This window comes from Equus przewalskii, unplaced genomic scaffold, assembly GCF_037783145.1.
Source record: "Equus przewalskii isolate Varuska unplaced genomic scaffold, EquPr2 ChrUn-13, whole genome shotgun sequence".
In the NCBI taxonomy this organism is placed as follows: Eukaryota; Metazoa; Chordata; class Mammalia; order Perissodactyla; family Equidae; genus Equus; species Equus przewalskii.
This window is the reverse complement of record NW_027228750.1, coordinates 13,683,720-13,703,749: the sequence shown is the minus strand read 5'-3', so window position 1 is coordinate 13,703,749 and position 20,030 is coordinate 13,683,720.

Sequence of the window (20,030 nt, the reverse complement as noted above, 5' to 3'; positions counted from 1 at the left end):
GACCTGCAGCTGAGGCCAGTTTAATGTAACTCTTATCCGCTTGGCTAGCTCCTTTTGGACTTCTCCTTGTTTCTGTAGGGTAGAGGCCCTGACTGTATCAGTTCACATTGCAGCTGTGGCAATCAACTGTAAGCTAAGAAGTTCCCGCTACTCTTTGAGTGAAATCCACTTTCATGTTAGTCATCCAGCAGACACTTCTGCTGTATAAATGGAACAGACTATGAAAAACTGAAAGTGGGTCAGTAACGACACATCTTAATATTCCTCCAGTTCTTGTGAAGTATTCATGAAAATTGAAATACAAACCTCCATGGAACTGATCAAGTTTTACACATATATAAGCCATCCCTAATACTTTTCCAAAAGTCTGTACTGTACGATGAAGGATAAAATAGTTTTTTTTAAAGTGCTCTATATTGATCAGGTGTGCAGATGGACTCTTGCCCATCTTCCACTTCAGTATAACCACATGGAGTAAAAAAATGCATAGAAAATATTTATGAAAGTACACTCTTTTGCTCTTTCATTAAGTGAGGGGATTAATTTCATTAACAGAGAGATGAGGGCAGAGCTGCTTGTAAATGGTCTTTTGTGTGTAAGTAGATGAACAAGGGAAAAGCAAAGCAAAATGGTTGGAGACAGATGGGTGAGAGTTGGAACAAAGAGACTTTAAAAATCACATTTGAAATCATAGGAAAAGAAAAAATTCTCAAGTTGAATTATTAGGTAGCTGATACTATTTGCAATCGTCATTTACTCACTAAGTAAATCTTACTAAACTCTTACCAATTGCAGGCCACTGTGCTGGGTACTGGAAATAAATTTCCTCTCCTCCAAGAGGTTTCAAATTTTGCGGGGAAGAGAAAAGTTCTATATATGTGAAACAGCTGAAAACTATGATGTTATTTTATTGTTAAAAGAAAGGAGATTCTAAAATGCTCACAAAACAGGTTAAGTGCCTTTAAGAATTTATCTATGTTCAAATTTAACTTAAAGGCTCACAAATTTATATTTCCAACCAAGATTTATTTTCTGTTTCACATATCCAACTGTATACTCAACATCTCCACTTGGATGTTTCAAGGGCGCAAAATACTCAACATTTTTAAGGACTAAATGTCTTCTAACAAAAACAGCTCCTGTTTCAATGTTTCCTATCACACTAACTGATCCTACAATACATCCAGGTGCAAAAAGCAAAAATCCTGTTTTTCTTCGAATCAGCTATGACATTTCTCTTCTCCTCACCCACATATCTAATTCACTACCAGTTTGTGTCTCTTCTACTGTTAAATATCTTAAATCTGAGTATGCCTCCTCTTCACTGTCACCACTCTATTCCAAGCTATAGTTTTCCATCATTTAGATCATTGGCCTAGAAACTGGTCTTTTCCCATCCACTTTGGGCTGTTTTCCATTCTTTATGCACACTGCAGGCAGAATGATCTTTTTGGTCCCCAAAATGCAGTTCGTATGTTATCTCTCTAAAGGAAATCTTTCGATGTCTGTCATGCTCTTAGGATAAAGATCAAATTTCTTAGTAAAGCAGATCAGTTGATTTCTCTTATGAACAAGTAATGGAAAGGTAGCCCAAACTGGCTTAAGCAGAAAGAGGATTTTTCAATTGCATGTATTAAAATTCTAGGAAAGTGTCTCGCTTCAGGCACAACTTGAAGCATCTGTTCCCTTCCTCTACCCAGCAGAGCCCAGAGGAGTCGTGGACTCCTCATGTGATGTTAATAAGAAATAATTATTTATAATTTTAAACCACTGATAGTTTGAGGGTTTTTTACCCCCACAGCTTAATCTAGAGAAAACCGAATATAGAATTTGATGTCTATGAATGGGGTGCTACCATAAGAAAACACCAAAATTTGTGGCACCGACTATAGGGCTAGGGGGAAAGCAATGAGAACATTGTTATAAGAGGCTGAGAAAAGGGAGACCACAGGATTCTGTTGTGAAATATTTGGTAAAATGATCACTGGGCAGGCAGAATATGTACCTTTGAACTTTAGATAAAAAGATTTTGAGCAAAATGTTGGCAGCCTGAGTTAGTCATTATTTACTCCATTTGAAAAGGTCCTTGAAGAAATAAGTCCAGGAAAAAAAAATGGCTTTCAAGTAGAGAAAGAAGGGAGAACACAAAAACTTAGGACTTACAGAATTGGGAGATGCATTTGTTCTTCATCTCCAGCTGCTAAAAGATTGTCAAATTAAGGTCAGGTCTAAAGGTAAAAATCAAACCAAGGGTGTGGTCACGGAAACATAACCTGGGGACAGAGACTAAACCAAAGACATAAATGTCAAAATGTCCTTAAGTCTGATTATATTGCGGCCCTCAGTAAACCATTTCATTTGGATTAAATTTCTTAAAGATAGTAATGCATTGTAGTGGCATCACAGAAGTCTGATAAACTCAGAGAACCTAAATTAAGTCTAGAAAGAGGAGAGTGGTATATCTCAAAAAGAATTGTGAATTTGGTTATTGTCACAGAGAGCTGACTGCAATCAAAGAGAGAAAAACTAGCAAGGTTGTTGAGAGAAATGTATTGCCAAAAGTGCCACGTATCTTGAATAAAAAGACTGTAAATATTCTAGTCATAAAATTTCCCTGAGACCTTCAACTCTCTCCAGGTAGAAATTTGTTTAATTTCAACAGGGGCTCACCCAATGCCTTCTTAAACTATAGCCAAGGAGAATGCCTGCAAAGACAGAGCCCAATGCCCTGGAGAACATGGGCAGAGTTGTTAATTCTATGGGACAGAACTGGGACCTGATCAAGAAAGCTTCTCTGGGTTAGGGGCAATCGCACATGTGCCCAGAGGGATTTCAGAATTTCTAAGAGCCAGTAATTACTGAGAATATTTATTTTTTCCTGTTTCTATGTGAATATTCTTGGTGATTATCGTGTCCCTGTTCCCTCACTGTACTTTAGGCATGTAGAGGAGCAAATAACTTGTCTTTTTAATCAGAAGTTCTTCATTTCAAGAGAAGCTCTCACAGCATCTAATTTAGATCACAAGGTCTTGGGCTTTGAGCCTATTTTTACTTCTAGAAGAAAAGACGTTTGAGTGCTTTGCGGGGGGAGGGTGTTGATATTTTGCCTGCAGTAGGGAAATGACTACTATGGTAGGTTGTATTAAGGGTTTACAATCATTCATTCCCATTGGACATGCCTCCTGTTACCTCTGACTTTGGTCTTGGCCATGTGGCACACTTTTGCCAATTTGATATGAACATTTCTGACTTTTGACACATCTGAACGCAGGTTTAACTGCAACTGAATGGCTTGACTGCGGTCCTCTTGTTCTGAGGTTCCCCAGTGAGAACTTTTCCCAGATAGGAGCTCCTCATTCAGCTAGGATTCTGGATTGAGAAGACGTATAAAGCCAAGTCTAGCTCATCCATAGTGGAATCCAGTAGAACCGCAATTGAGCTGCAAGCCTCATAAAGTGTATGAGAAATAAATAGTTTCTAAATTCTGAGCTTTTAAAAATTGTTCTTAATACTGTCTAACCCAGAAAATACAGATTTGAAATATTTTAAACTTTAATAATTTAAACTTTTAAACTTTAATTAAATGATAAAGTTGTTATTATATAATGCTGAGTGCAAACAGCAGTGTATAAATTTGTATGTACAGGATGACCCCGATTATATAGAAAAATATTTTTTGAGCTATATGTGTTTATTACTTGAAGGAAAAAAACACTAGAATGTAAACAATAGCTATTTTTAAATAGTGGATTTTATAGAGATTTTGAGCTTTGTATTCAGAAGATTTAAATTCAATTTCCTGTCCAGCCACTTACTAGCCATGTAAGTCTGAGATACACAATTTAATTAGTCTCCCTTTAACCATATCTGTATCTACCTCATTGGGACATTGTGGGATTAGGTAGAATATGAATGTATAGATATGAATATGTGTAAAATTAACACAGTACTTTAGAGTAAGCTGTAAATAAATGTTCACTATTATTATGATTCTTATTTTGATATTGCCTTTATGATAATTTCCTGTATTTCTTGACTTTTTAAATACTGGGTATATGCTACTCTCAGAAAAATATCAAAATCATAAAGGTATAAAAATTAAACTGCCAAGCTCTAATATAAAAACATCATAAAATGCTAAATAGCCTCTTGATGATAAGGAATGGCACCTCATCAAAAGGAATAGGGAGCAGCAAGCAGCCAACTACAGAGAAGAAGCATGCTGGAGCTGTTCTGATTAACAGTATATGGTCATCAGAGAAGCTGACTGATTAATCTCCACGTATTGTAAAGATTAAGTTGAAAGTGACCTAGAAATGAGAAAAAGGACAGAGGAGTCATTGAAAAAGATACTTCTCTCTGGAAACTTAAGAACATTCTTTGTACCCAGTGGGATGCAGTTTGATGAGGGCCTGGCTTATGTGCTAGGAAAAATACCTAATAAAGACTTGATGCCTGCAGAGAGGGAACAGGCTGAAATCTAAGCTTTTACACTTCTTTAATAGAAACAACCCCGAGACTGTGACTTTTCAGCAAAGTTACAGTATCTCTTAAGTATAGATACTTACAAGGTCTCTAACATCAAAAGAGTCCACCAAGGTCAAAGCTGCCACAAACTTGCTGGGTCGCAAGTGAATTAAAAAACCCTAGGCTGTTTTTACAAGAACTAGAAGTATAAATATAAGTTATAAGTATGTTCAGAACCTAGAGATTTTGGTAAGAACTAGACACTAATCTTCATAGATTATTTTCATAATGCAATTTATTCAAGAACAAGCAACACGTTTTTATTGATGACAGTATATACTAGGCACTATGAACAGAATGCTAAACAAGGAGTTATAAACTGTTTAATTTGGCTCTTAAATGGCACCATGACTTTGTATGTGATGCTTGCCATCTTGGGATGTCAGATGCTTCATTTATATGAAATCATGTTTGCATTATATCATCTGTTATGTTCCTTCACTTACTAACCTTTTTATATTCTTTAATTTCTTTACACCTTGATACAGAGGTATGTTTTGCTTAACTTTAGTATATAACTACAGATAATTGGCGCCTAAAAATAGGCACTTCCAAAATTGAAGTCTAATATTAAATACAGTTTATAAGTCATATGAAAGCAACTCAATGCATTTTCCCAAGTGCAGAACAGTGTAACCATCACTGGAATTAAGAAACAGAATATCACCAGCAACCTGAATGTTCCTCTTATATCCCCTTTGAGTCACTACCCAAGGATAACTACCATCCTGTGTTCCAGCAGCAGAAATTATTTTTGCCTGTTCTTGAACTTTATAAAGATGGAATCATACCGCTTGTCTTTTACTCTGTCTGGCTTCCTTCACTTGATATTATAGCCATCAGATTTTAACAGGGATATTTAAAACAAACAGGTAATACTTTAGTTGAGATGGCATAGACAGACAATGGATGCTTAACTGCACTGTTAAATATATATTCTAAAGAAGTACCATCCTGTGGTAACTATTTTCTCACATTATAGGAATTAACCTCAGGTAAAACAAATGGAAACTAAGCTAATCTAATCGCTGAACCGAACAATTTAGTCCAGTCTCCCAATTTGTATAAGCAAAGTCACAGGTTTATTAATTTAAAATGTCTGCTGAAACTATTCAAAATTAAATTTTACTCAATTCAACAAGCATTCGTTGTGCTTTTGCCATATGGCATGTATAATATTGGGAAGCAGGAGTGAGTAGCAAGGTGAAGAATATATGATTTCTACTCAATGTAACCTTACAAGATATTTTAAGACAAATTCTTTTTGTATAAGTAGAATATATGAAATGTCAATAGAGTTACATGTTTTGGTAAAAGTTGAAGGATTAATAAACAAAATAGGAAAGATATTTGATAATCTGCTGGAGAATACAGAGAAATAGTTTTAAACAAATTGGAAGATTCAGGGGACTCTAGAGAGGTGCCCCCGGAGCTAGAAATTGGAGATTGTAATGGATTTAAAAAGGTGGAGGGGCGGGCCCCGTGGCGCAGCTGTTAAGTGCGCATGTTCCGCTTTGGCAGCCTGGGCTTCACTGGTTCAAATCCTGGGTGCCGACATGGCACCACTTGGCAAGCCATGCTGTGGTAGGCATCCCACACATAAAGTAGAGGAAGATGGGCACGGATGTTAGCTCAGGGCCAATCTTCCTCAGCAAAAAGAGGATTGGCAGATGTTAGCTCAGGGCTAGTCTTCCTCAAAAAAAAAAAAAAATCAAAGTAGAGAATAGAGTAGCTAAAACATAGGATTATGCTTTCCAGTCAAAGGAGACAAGTTAAGCAAAGAAACTTTAACAATTATTTATTGCTTCATAACAAAACACTCCACGGAATAAGAAATTCCACCTGAGAACTACACATCAGCTTCTGCCTAAGAATCTCCAGCCTACAGCCCTGCCCAACAAATTTCAGACCTGCCAACCCCTACAATCACAAGAGCCAATTCTTTGAAATGTCATTTTATATATGTATACATATAGATATATATGTGTGTACATACATTCACATATATATGCATAATTACTTATAATATGTTTATCTATATACCTGATGTGCTTGATCCTCCCCTGGTCCTATTCCAGGGGAAAAATGGAACACTAGGAGCTGGCACTTATTTTGCTTCTTGCTTATGTTAGCTCAGTGAGTGTGTAAGTGTTGATTGTTACTTCTAAAAACAATAACAAAACAAAAGAAAAGAAAACAAAAAAACCACTCCAAACTTTAGTGGCTTAAGACCACAGCAGCAGCTTATTTCACTTATATATTTGCAATTTGGGTAGGGCTTATCTGGGGTGGCTTGCCTTTGCTCCATGAGGTTTCAACTCAGGTAAATTCACTTTTAGTATGGCTCAGTTTGACGGTTGGAATGTAAGTGCTTATGGTCTGCTGGAAGGTCAGTTGGGGCTGTGGGTCAGAGTCATCTCTGTTTTGTAGAAGTGATCTGAGAGTGAATATTTCAGGAGAACAGGAAAAAATGCAGGGTATTTTTATGGTGCAGCCTTGGAAGTCATATAGCGTCACTTTCACCATGTTCTAACAGTTGGGGCAGTCACAAAAGCCCACACAATTTCGAGGAGCGAGTACATAGACTCTACCTTTTGATGGGTGAGTTTCAAATTTCTAGAAAACACATGGCAGAGAGTAGAATGGTAGTTGCCAGGACTGGCGAGTAGAGGAAATGAGGAGAGGGTTGGTAAAAGGTTAGAAATGTTCAGTTAGAAGATGAGTAAGTTCTGAGGATCTAATAGCATGGTGACTGTAGTTGATAACACTACCTTGTATAATTAAAATTGACTAAGAAGTAGATCTTAAGCACTCTCACTTAAAAAAAAGTGAATATGTGAGGTGATGGGTATAGTTAACTGGATTGTGAAAATCCTTTTACAACATATACATATCTCAAATCATCAAGTTGTACACATTAAATATATTACAATTTTATTTGTCAATTATTCTTCAATAAAGCTTAAAAGAAGAAATAGAAAACATGTAGGACAGGAGATATCTTTGTGTTCATCTTTGAAAGTGCAATATGCCATTGATGCCACTGTCTGTCCTTTGGCCACAATAAATATCCTCTCTCCCCATTTGCAAAATATATTCACCTCCTTCTCCAAAACCCTGCACATTCTCATTGTCTTATGGGATAAGGCTCACACTCAGACTTGAGGTATGTTAATTCCATGTGTGGATGAGGCTTTTCAGGTATAGCTCCTTGTGTATGTTACCATGAGTACCACTTTTTTTAGTTAAAAAAACAGTGAACTAAAGAGATGAATTATGGCCTCTCCACATACCTAGCATACAATGTTAGGACAGGCATAGGAGAATCAATGCATAAGACACTCTTGCTCAAAACAAAGGGAAATAGGAGGTAGTACAGTCGCTGGTCCACGTCAATCCTAAAACCCAACTGGACACACAGTTTCTTGATTAGGCGTAATTACTACTCTGAGAGCTGTTCTCTGGGCTCTTGGATCCACTGTCCAAGATCGTATTTGATCTTTTCTTTTCCATAAAAACAAACAAACAAACAAAAATCAATAAAAACCGAAACTGAAATTGAGTCCCCTTCTCATCTTGCTTCATGACCGTAAAATGATGGACGTTCAAAGACCTTTATTTGTTTTATACCGTGTCTGTCCCTGTTAGAACAAGCTGGCAGTACTTCTACCAACACATTTCTCTTAAAGTGTTGGAGATTTTTCTACGAATCTTGTTGTGGTTATTGTGGTCCACTGTCTCCACTAGACAAAAGCCACAACCTTATGAGGCTATGGTGAGGCAATGCCACTAAGATCCTTAGAAGCTCTGTTGTTTAATGGAGAGAATCTGTGAGTCATTCCCTTACAATCTTTAGAGGCCCATTTGTCTGAAAGGTTCTATGTGTCACAGTCTTTTATCTTTCTGAGGCCTTGAAAAAGGATCTTAGATTCCCATTCAGGATTTGATCTTTTGTCTGAGGCCCTTTCTTAATATGCAAATCATTTGTCAAGACTGTCTAAGAATGAGAAACAATTGCATTTTTTAATCTGGCAAATCTTGGCTCCTTTATATTTAGTAGTTTTTCTTTATCTCATCTCTAACCTCTTTACATTTTGTCAGAAGCAGTGAGAAAAATAGGTGTAACTTTTAATATTTTGCCAGGAAATGTGCTTAGTTATATCATCACAATCATTAAGCACATTTCCTATTTTCCACTTTCCTGCAGGGGACAGAGTTGCCAAACTTTCTGCCATACCAAAATATAGATTTCCTTCCTTTCAATTTTCAATATCATTCTTCTTACTTTTTTTTTTTTGAGGAAGATTAGCCCTGAGCTAACTAACATCTGCTGCCAGTCCTCCTCTTTTTGCTGAGGAAAACTGGCCCTGAGCTAACATCTGTGCCCATCTTCCTCCACTTTATATGTGGGATGCCTGCCACAGCATGGTTGGCCAAGCAGTGCCATGTCCGCACCCGGGATCTGAACCAGCGAACCCTGGGCCGCTGAAGCGGAACGTGCAAACTTAACAGTTGCACCACCGGGCTGGCCCTCATTTTTCTTACTTTTTAAAAAGTCCTCACCAAGAGCCTCCTTAAAGTCCACAGGGTCTTAGAGTTACTAACAGTCCCTTCAAGTCAAGGTCCTTCCAGCTTCTGCCTGCCATTCAGTCCTGAAGCTAATGGCCGCATGTTTGAGGATTTTTAGGGCAGCACCCTGGTTCCCAGGGCCAAAATCTATTACAGCTAGTATTCCTGAGTAACAAACCACCCTCAAAGTCTATTAACACGCAAATTCTATGAATCAGAAATTTGGGAAGAGCCTGGATGGATGGTTCTTGTTTGAGTCTCTCATGCAGTTATAGTCAGACAAAGGCTACAGCTGACCTAGAGTGGTTGGGAGCTGGTCAGGCATTTCTCTCTCTTCACGTAGTCACAAGGACTCTCCATGTGTTTTCTCCATGGAGGGTAGTTTGGGCTTCCTCTCAATGTGGCAGCTTCAGGACTTCAGCATGAGTGTACCAGTGAGCACAGCAAGCAATGCATTGTTTTTTCTTACTTAGCCTTTGAGATCATGCAGCATCATATCCTTCACATTCTATTGGCTACAAGTAAGTCATAAATCCACTCAGGTTTAAGGAGGAGGAAATTAGATTACACCTTTGAAGGAGGTGTCAAATTTCTAGGACAGAGTTTAGCGAACTTTCTGCAAAAAGTCAAATAGTAAACATTTTTGGTTTTACAGGCTACCTACAATCTCTGTCACATATTCTTCATTGTTTTATAATTGTTGAAAAATGTAAAAAACTTCCTAGCTCATGGGCAGTAAAAACGAAAAACGAGCAAAAGATAAAAAGCAAGGCAGTATAAATCTAAGCTAATGTGGTTCATAGACTGTAGTTTGCCAACTTCTGTTCTAGAAGAACGTATAGGATGAAGGATATTGTTGCTGCAGCCCTCCTTAGAGAATACAGTATGCTGCAAAAATGAATAAGAAAGGGACCCTTAGGCATATGACAAGATGACCACTGAGGCTGGATATCAGAGTGTATGAAATAGAGTAGAAAGTTAGACTCAGTGTAAAGTACAATAGACCGTGAATATTTAGCAGTGGTTTTATATTTTATTCTACACACTCAATGTCAGTTCTTAGGCCTATATTCCTTCAAAAGCTTCTGAATTCTGGGAGCTATATGAGGCATTGGGAATACATAGTTAAGACTAAGACATGAGCCCTCTATCTGGAGAGTTTAAATTCCGTTAGAGGAACAAGCACATAGATATATGATAGCATAGCATATCAGGGCTGTAAGAAACGTTTATGCAAATTACTCTTGGAGATTAGTACAGAGAAGGAAAATTTGTTTTGCTTCAAAGAATGATACGGCTTCAAAGAAGAGGGGATATTTGGTGTTTGGAGAATGAACCTAGTCATTAAGCATACAAAGGGAAAAAAGAAAGAGGAAAATGCATAATAAAACAGTTATGAAAATGCATACTATATTCAGTGAACTGTGAGTAAATTGGGATTGCAAAAGTTTAGGATAAATGGTGTGAGAATGGTAAAAAAAAAAAAAAAATGGATAGATAGAACCAGTTTGTGAAGAGTTTTTTAATAATATGTTTGAAAGTTTGAGGCTTTTGACCAGGAGTTTTCAGACCCTTTATCTTGAATTCTTAGGATTCATCAGATGTGCCCTAGGATGTAGGGAATAAGAAGATTCAATGGGCAAAGCTCTGGGCCCTCCACTTCTACCACATCTATATCTGCTTTGGCTAGAGAAATTCTCTTTTTATTATGGACTTCATTGCAGAAAAAGTAAAACAGAGCCATTGCTAAAATAATGATAAATTGATAATCACTGCTATAAGCAATGGGGAGCCATCAAGTGTTTTAAAAAAAGGGAGTGATATGCTGAATTATGTGTTTTAAAGTGCTGTTCTGATGATCTTGGGAGGATATGCAGTTGGGAGAAAGTAGACATGTAAAGCAGTGACACCAGTTAGGAGGCTGGCAATTTGAAAAAGACTCAATTAAAGGCAGAGTAGTGTAGATTTTAATAAATACATTTAGGAAGCATTTTTAAGGTAATGCAGAAAGAAACTGGATGTGAATAAAAATGGGAAAGTGGAGCCAGATGATGATTCGTAAGATAATTGCAAAATGTACTCTGAAGCAGATAGAATAAGAAAAGCAGGTTTGGAATTTGAGGAAGATAATGAGACTCATTATGAACATATTAGGTTTGAGCTATTATCAGAAAAATAATACTCAGTAAGCAGTGGAAAATACATATTGGAGCATGAAATAGAAGTTAGAAAATCTTCACCAGACAGAATGCAGTTAAAGACTTAGGAGCAGATAACAAAAAAGAAAAATGAATTAAGACTGAACCCTAGGAAATCAATCTTTGAGCTAGAGAAAGAGAGTAAAAAGAATAACTGAGAAATATATAACAAAAATAAGGAAAGAGCAATGAAAAATCCAAATTAAAACAGAGCCTGAGAAAGAAGTAGTCAACAAAAGCAAACTCATCAGAGGTGAAATAATGTAAAAGGATAGTTCAAAAGAAACCACTAGATATCGGGGTGAGAATGTCATCAGGGAGTTTTGCAAAGTTTCAGTAGAAAGGTAGGAAGAGAAGTCAGATTTGATCGGCAATTTCTAGGCCTTATTGTTTTGATTCATCCTGCAATTTCACATTACTTGCTAGATCAGTTTACACTGATTTATAATTACAGGTGCAAAAATTACCTCTGTTAGGAGTCCTCGAAGAAGTAAATGAAATAAATAGCACAGACAAATCACTACATTTAAGTTTACATTTAAAATAAATTCCTGAAAATTTTCAAATTTAAAAATTTCTCGTGAAAAATAGTTCCAGAATGAAATATTGAAAGAGCATACTGTATATCTGGGAAAATGTACATCTAACAGTAAACACAGACATTGTGATAAAACTACTAGATTATAACAAAAAGAAAGTATTCTTTGGGCTTCTAGGAAAAGTCATTTATAAATGAGGGAATTCAAATTATTATTAGACATTTAAATAATAATAATCTTATGCCAGATGACAATGAAATATCATATTTCATACTCTAGGAAAGAAAATGTAAGTCAGTGACTTTATATCAACTAATTGACTTTCAATTAAAAAGACTGTGCGTTGGTATGGACACGTTCAGGGCTGCTGCTCTATCCAACACTGCAGGCTCATTCTGTGGTGTTGGAAGCAGTTTTAAATTGCTTTACTTTGGGAACTTGGCTTTTGGCAGCTCCCAGGCTTCACATAGCATGACTAGTCATCAAACAGAGGCTGAATCTCATTATTCAGACAAATCAACAAACGAAATCATGAAGATGTACTATTTGGTATGGCTTGGACTGCATGCCTATCACTGAACAAATCAACAGTGACCAGGAGATGTAAATCTGTAATTAGGATCCCTCACTAGAATCATATGGTAGAAGTGTAGAAGAAATAATTCCCCAAAAGATGGAATTTAATCTCAGAGGATGAGTACTCAGAATTAAAAAACAAAGAGTCTCTAGTCTTAGGCAATAATCTAAAAGATAAATAAGAATTCATTGTGTGTGTTAGGGAATATTCTGTGCAAATGAAATTGGAACCTGGGAAGTCAAGGAGACACAAGAAAACGATGTATCGGAGGAGGCTAGAGGGTAGAATATAAGTGGTACACGCTATGTCTGGGAAATGAGGTGTGTGTAGTAAGAATACGGAGTGTTTCACAGGACACAAGTTCATAACCAGTCTTACATGAAGTGCTTAGAAATTTAAACTTTATCCTAGAGTTGGCAAGATCTATTTATGTTTATTTCTGTCTTATCTAGGACAGCAACATTGTCAGACTGCATTTTGCATTTTGCAAAGCAATCCTTTTGGCAGTGGTTATTGGATGGGTGAGAGGCAGAAAGTCCTGTTTGGTGAGGAATGACGAGAAAGCTTCAGCTAGCGGTAATAAGAAGGGAAATAGAAAGTAAAATCAACAAGTCCTTCAAGCTTATTTTATTTGAAGGAAAATGTAAGTCAAATAGGACACTTGATTTTGGTTTGGCCAAATGAGTAAATGATTATATTATTCACAAATAGTGTGACAGTCCGTCCCAGTTTGCCTGAAACTGTTGAAATTTACATGCATAGGTATTCATTAATGACCACCTTCACTCTCAAGCATCTCACTTTGATCATTAGATAATTTTTTTTTATCAAGAGTAAGATTACAGAAGTAGAAATGAGTTTGAGGGAGAAAATAAACTATTTTAGGATATGTAGAGTTTGAAGGGTTTGTGCTATATCCAATTGTAAATAATCATATTAATCTCATCAAATATTCCTGCATAGTGTAATTAATTTGCCTATGTTGACTAGATAGTGGTTTAGCATTCTAAATAAGAGATTTGGTTCCAAAGTGGAACTGCCTGCTTTGCTTTATTCTTTCTCTGCTGACTGCTTCCTTAACCCTAACCAACTACCCTGTGAATGTACACAGTTAGGCACAAGGGATCTTGGGTTGGAATATGTACATCGATTAGCACCAGCCTATTACAGTTCTTGGGGAAAAAAACCCTCGCAAACTAAAATCCTAATGGTGGTAGTCAGTAGCTATTTTTGTATATGAAATAAAATATATGTGCAGTGAACGTATTTTCTAAACCAAAACATAGATGTTTGGCTTATAAAATTGTTTTGTGATACTTCTTAACACAAAAAGCAGAAAATGAAGTAGACTACAGATAGTAAAATATTACAATTTCTGGAATTTTCATGATTTATGTGAACAAAGGAACAAAAATTTGAAAAAATGCATTTTCTGAAAGTATGGAATGCATAGTCACCATAAGATTTCAGGACAATTTAGGAAATATTCCTTTATTATTTTATTAAATTAACAGCTCTAATGTAAATGATCCTGATTTTCTTACTTTCATTTACCCTTTTCACATTCCATCCTGAACGTCTTCCACAGAATATAAAAAGTAGCACATTAATTTTACAAATTATATATCTTTTCTCCTGGATTGAATTAAAAATATTTTCTTTGTCAGATTTCCTCCTATATCATGTATATACATTCCATGGGAGAAAAATAACCAATTAAACCAGAATATCTTGAAAAGAAATTTATTTCTCCTTCAAATCCATAACTCACTTCGGGATGTATTCTTAAATTTCAACAGCTATTTACTTCATAGTTTTATAAATGCTTCTGCTATTTTCCAACATAGTACTTACCACAAAAAAACTCAACACATTTTTTTAGAATTTCACAAATCACCTAAAAATTTTAAAAATGCAAGTACTTAAACATTCTTCCTAATTTTTCTTGTGCCCATATCACACTCTTTTAAAAATCTCTTTGATCATTCCTATGAAAAAATAATAGACACCCTGAAAAATGATGTTAAATGTCCACCTGAATGTGTTAATTAATCTTACTGTGGTAATCATTTCCCAATAGATATGTATATCAAATCATCACATTGTACACCTTAAACTTATACAATATTATATGTCAATTATATCTCAATAAACCTGGGGGGCAAAACAGGCAACTGAACACTCAAATAATAAATAATGCACATTTGCAAAAAACAAGAATCTGTGGAAAGAGGATGTAGTGATTTATTCTTTAAAAGGAATGGAATTTATAAGCTGAATCCATTGTGGTTCTGATAATGAAGCTGATAGATGGTTGATGGGCTGTTGTATCGAGCTAAAAAGGCATTTCGGAAAAGGAAGAATCAGATGGGAGAGAGAAAGAGAAGGCGCAGAAAGCCAAGTGAGTTGGTTTAGAAAAGGGAGGTAGAGAAAGCATCATGAGAAAAGAAATGACAGTAAGGACAGGAGGAAGACACAGAAACAGTAGGACAGATTTGAGCCTGGGGAAGGTTGGAAACAAATAGAAAGTGCCGCTATAGTGTGATTCCACACCATGAAGAAGTGGAAGAGCCTGCTTCTCTGAAATGAAGAGAAATATTGGTCACATTTTTAATGTGGGCATTATTCTAGTTAAGATGTTAAGATAAGAATTTCTACATGTAGCCAAAATTGAGTGCTCCAGGAAGTCATATGGTTGAAAACTATACTTTCCTTGGCAACTAAGAGACTTATTAGAAGAAAGCCACATATATACTCCTCCCTCCCTTTTCCATGGCAAACATAAGCAATACATTGTGATCCTTTTCCCTAAGGCACCTAGACATGGTCTCACAATGCTTCTCAATGCAATGCTTCAGATGGCCACTGCCAACAAAAGTTGGCACATGATCAAAATCTATTTCCCTTCTCTATGATGAACCTTTAAGATACTAATCAAAGTCACATAATATAATCAAATAATATGGCTAGAAAGGCATCAAATAACATTGAGTTCAACTCCTGCCCATAATGGTTGACTCTTTGAATTAGAACCTTCTGAAATTTTGATCTACAACATAGCTGAAAACAGAACCACTGGGAGCTTTTAAAAATCAGGGAAAATCCTCAGGTCCAACTTTTGGGCATTGTGATGCTCTTTTACTGTGTTCTAAATCCACTCCCTAAGATGAGTGTTATAGGTCGAATTGTGTCCTTCCCAAATTCATATATGGAAGCCCTTACCCTCGCTACATCAGAATGTGACTGTATCCGGAGACAGGGTCTTCAAAGAGGTAAGTTAAAATGGGGTGATTAGGGTGGGCTTTAATCTAATATCACCAGAGGCTTTACAAGAACTGGAGTCTTTACAGACAACACAGAATAGGGACAACCAGCTGAGGACACAGGAAGAGGGCAGATATCTTAGGCCTCAGAAGATAACAAACCTCCTGACGCCTTGATCTTAGAATTCTAGCCTCCAGAATTGTGGTATTTTTTATGGTAGCCCTAGCAAAGTAATATAGTGAAGAATATAGTTCAACACACCAGTTTAAAATGCAGAGATGTTAACTGACAGATCACTCCATTTTTAAATAGGTTTATAAATTCTGCCCTTTTTTCCCCCTACTACTACATTTTTGGAGGTAAAATTGTCATGAACTCAAGGCAAGCATTTGTAAAAAGCTTTGTTTTTAACTGAATGACTTATCAGCAGATGTTTTTATTGTCGGAGTCTCTTATTAATAGTTATTTCGTCTCTTTGCCTATTGTGTATTATGAACTAGCAAAGCATGATCTCTTTCCTCTATCTCATTGCATAGCACAGATTTACAAAAATAATCCCTACTTAATTTCTCTTTCATTTCATCCAAATGTGTTCCATTGTACTTTAATTATCTTGTTCATAATTTTCACTGAGTATACTTTCTTTTTATACAATACTAGAACTAATTCTTGCTAATGAATACCTTCTTTTGAATTAGGCGTTACTCTTTGTTGCTTTTGGTTTGAAAACTCCTAAAGCACCTATGATGCTATTTTTATATTTTGTATAATTTCATGTTTACTATCTATAGTCTGTGCATTGGTATACAGATGTCGCATGATATGGTTGCTATTTTTGATTCTCTAATTATACTTTTAAATGAATTAATAAGAACCTTGCTCATCATTAGGTTTAATTATTTTCTTGCAGCCCCTTCCTCACTTTCCCATGTCATTATTAGAGTTCTATACAGTACAATTTTTATGCATACATCTAGTTATATTTTTATGCATTCATCTAGATATATTTCTCCCTTTAAAACAAGATCTACAAGTATTCAGATTAAAAAATGTGTTCTTCCTAAAAATTTTCTCGATAACTTTGGAAAGTGAATGTCCTTATCCTTATTTTACAGATATGAAAATGTGTTGAAGATAATGGGTTGAATCCTAAAGAAAAATAGGGTCTGGCCCCGTGACCGAGTGGTTAAGTTCGCATGCTCCACTTTGGTGGCCCAGGGTTCACATCCTGGGTGCGGACATGACACCGCTCATTAGGCCATGTTGAGGCAGCATCCCACATGCCAAAACTAGAAGGATCTACAACTAAAAAAATATACAACTATGTACTGGGGGGATTTGGGGAGAAAAAAGCTGGAAAAAAAAAAGATTGGCAACAGTTGTTAGCTCAAGTGGCAATCTTAAAAAAAAAATAATAATGTCAGTAAGGCACATCTGACTCAGTTGGTCATATTTGTGAATCTATAAAGATATTTTTAAAATTATTAAACTCGATATTTTTAGTGACACCCATAAACAAGAATACCAGCATCTTCTGGTTTCTTTCCTCTTTCTTTTTATTTTTGATGAGGAAGATTAGTCCTGAGCTAATATCCATGCCAGTCCTCTATTTTGTATGTGGACACTACCACAGTATGGTAATGAGAGGTGTAGGTCTGTGCCAGGGATCTGAACAACAAACCCAGGCAGCTGAAGCAGAGTGAACAAAACTTAACCACTACACCACCAGGCTGGCCCCCTTCTGATTTCTTGTTAAACAGGAAAGATAACTTGACATCCAATGATAAACAGGCATGTGTGCATGTTTATACATTCAGACACACATGAATGACAATTTTTAAAATCTGTATCTTATAAAAATAATTGCAAATCACTCTAATTGTAACATAACCTGGTTTTGAACCATCTACCATGCTTGTTTACCTGCTAAATATGAGATCAGCTTTCAAAATTCAGATCAAGTATCACCTTTTTATAAAGCATCTTCTGACTCTCCTTGAGTAGCAATGACCACTTTCTTTGTAAAGCTCTGTCTCACATGTGATATTCCATTGTCTGGTTTACTTGCATGACTGCATTTTTACACTAGACCATAAAATCTTCTTGAGTATAAGAACTTATTTATATCTTCAGTATTTAGCACCATATTTGGCAAATGAAATTAATGTGCCTTGAATTAAAGAATACATGCATGTGAAGCAAAATCCCTAGACATAAGAGCCATTTGAATATGGTTTTTGCTGGGTTCGGACAGCCTAAGAAATTATGTGCTTACCTTTTGGCATCAAAAAGTGAAGTGTGTTAATGCCTCTTAACTGTTAAGAGATGGAGCTGGACTCTTAGAAATAATGCTAGTGAGTATACTGCATATGGACCATATCTCATTTTTGTGCCCCAGGACCTACCACAGTAGCAGTAGATATAAATGTATAATGGATAAAAAGATGATTAACGTGTTCATTTATTACTGAGAAAATAACACTTGCAGCTTTGACTAAGATGATATGGACCCAATAAATATTTTTGAAATTGATAAAAGTATTAAATAGCAAATAGAGAGTGTGTAGTCAATTGATTTTTTAAATGAAATCTCTGATTATGAGATAAACCAGTTTGCTTACCTTTCACTCTTGGTACGTTCAGTGTATATGGTGAAAGAAAAAGAATGCACCTGTTTAGATACTAATTGTATTTTTCTGGAGTAGTTAAAATTCTTTACCAAGATTCAGAGGGACAGCAGTGTCACAACTAAATGCATATAAGGGCAATTTAACTGAAACATCTTCCATGTTTCTGATCCCTGATGGTAATCTGATTGGCTAATGAGTGTCTGTGTCCTTGCTCAGTGCTCATGAGTGTTCCTTTTGCTTTACCAAGCAATACCATAGGATGACTTTTCCACGTGGAGGATAAATGTTCTTCAGTCAAGGATGCAGAAAATGAAGTTAAAAAGGAAGGAGAAAACTTTGTAATACTATTTCAGCATATTTGCATTTCATCATCATTTATGTGCTTCACTTTCTATACACTTCTAAATACCAATCTAAATTTCTGCCGTCAGGAATCTTCACCATTGCAAACTCAGACTTCTATGAAATGATGAAATTTTACTTCCTGCATTTTAAATGCAAAATCTAGCATGCTCATTTGCATGCAAGGAAATTTATGGTTATGGCCAACAGCCACATTTCTTGTCAATGATATTCAAAAGATATTTAATTATGAATAAAGAAAAATAATATTTAAACGAATCAAATTGCATACTTTTTTAAACATAAATCAGTTGCCTTTTGGTTATTTTCTCCTAGTATTTCCTGATGTTTATACTCTGCTTTAGTGAACTTAGTTTCCTCACTGCGTCCCGTGAGCCATGATCATCTTTTAATCTTTGCATGTGGTTCTCATAATCTGAGCACCCTCACCTCTCTACTCTTTACTGTTTAAGATCTCCATATTTTTAAGATTGAATATTATTGTCTTCTTCCCAAAAGCCTTCCAGAAACACTTCAGTCCCATAAATTTCTGAGTTCCTTTTTGCACCTACTGACAGTCTTTTTCTTGCTGCTGCTTAATTGTTTTAAATAAATATATATCTTTTGTCTCTATAATAGTAATGAGACTCTTAAGGATAAGGGCTATGACTTATTTTTTTTATTGTTTCCAATTTCACCAAACTAAATGGTAAGCACAGAAGTCAACAAATATTTTTTGAACTGAAATAAATAAAACTTGAAAAATGCATTTTATGTTGCAAAAACCGTTACAAAAAGCTTTATGAGAAATGCTTCAAGACTGAGGTGGGATAGAACTGACATTGTAGTATAGTAGAGGGAGCTGCTATTGTGATCCCAGAAATTGTATACTGTGATGAGGAAGTTAATGTAGAACACATTCTGTTTTGGTTATCTATTGCTGTATAGAAAATCTTAAAACTTAGACCGACAAAAGCAACTTATTGTCTTTCACGGTTCTTTGGTTTGTCTGAGCATATTTGTGTGGATCTTCTGTTCCTTGTGGTATTGACTGGAGCTACAATCACTAGGAAACTACACTGAGCTGACATATCCAAGATGACTGACTCGCATGTCTGACAGTTTAGTAATGGTTGTTGATCAAGGTGCTGAAGTTCTCATTGTGTGGCTTCTCCTTATAGTTTTAGGGACAGCAGTGTCTCTCTCCCTATTAGTAGAGGGGACCCCTCCCTATAGCCTGGACTTTTCACAGAATGACAGTTGGATTCCAAAGTGGAGTGTTCCAAGTGTGTCAAGTAGAAACCACAAATCTCTGTAGGCACAGCTTCAGAAGTTACATGCATCACTTCCACCAGATTCCGTTAAAGCAAATAATAAAGCCAGC